Source organism: Mustela putorius, unplaced genomic scaffold (genome assembly GCF_011764305.1).
Source record: "Mustela putorius furo isolate JIRA1106 unplaced genomic scaffold, ASM1176430v1.1 tig00001584_pilon_pilon_pilon, whole genome shotgun sequence".
In the NCBI taxonomy this organism is placed as follows: Eukaryota; Metazoa; Chordata; class Mammalia; order Carnivora; family Mustelidae; genus Mustela; species Mustela putorius.
Genome location: NW_025421806.1, coordinates 1354337 through 1355437, shown reverse-complemented (window position 1 = coordinate 1355437; position 1101 = coordinate 1354337).

The following is a 1101-nucleotide window of genomic DNA, read 5'->3' as shown; positions in this document are numbered from 1 at the left end:
CCAAGAAACTTAGAGTCTAGGGTTAGAGGTAAATATTAATCAAATAATACCACAAATACATCATGGTTTATCATGCTACTTATTATAAAGGAAAGCAACGGCAAATTGCGAAAGGATATCACCTGGGGGTTTAAGATGTTCCCTGACAACAGATGAGGATTCTCCATGGAAGAGACATTTGAGTTAAGCTCAAGGGATGAACAGGAGATACTTAGGAAAAGGGTTGGCGAGGTGGGGGTGGAGAGAGATGGTGAGGAGCTGTCCAAACAGAGGAACAGCATATGCAGAGACCCCAAGGCAGGAGAAGGCACAAAGCATCTGGAAGACCAGCGTGCCTACCAGCAGAGAGCAAACAGGCCAGTGTCTGGGGATAAAAGGGAGAGCACATAGGGTAAGGACTCTGGCCTTTATCCTCAGGGGCCTGACATGCTAAGATTGGCACTTTATGGCCACTCTGGCTGCTCTGTAGGGAAGCTGCTCTTTGGAAGGCCAGAGGGGAAGTGGAGACCAACAAGGGAGAGGGAGGAAGAGGGAGAGAGAGAAGAGCCAGCAGGCCCATGCTATGGGGAGCAAGTACAGTGAAGAGTCAAACTACCAGCTTTATATCCTGGCTTTGCCACTTATGACCTTGAGAAATTACCTAAGCTCTCTGCTTCCTCACCTCTAACGTGGGGACAGTATCTGTCTGCCTCCTAGAATGTATGAGCATTAAATGACTAATATACCTGAAGAATTCAGAACAGCACCTCACACACAGGGACCTCTCATTATATGCCTTGGTCCAGCACCACATAGCTAGCCTATAAAAACTATCAGATAAATACTGAACTGCTGATTAAAGTGGGAGGTGGGCTAGGCTAGGCTGAACCTCATCCACTTAGCCACCCCTGTCCTAGGTCCCACCCGCACAGGCCTAAATTCCTGGGGCTTCAGTGACTCCTCTCCGCCAAATAAGGTTGGCCTCAGAGTGGCCTATTGGAAGCCTGTCTCCGGGGCACTGTGTGGAAAAAATAGGGTGACAGAAGCTGACTTGGTTAAGAGTTGTAGCATACAGGGCAACTCTTGACTTATTCAACACAAATTACAGCTGGAACCACAGAA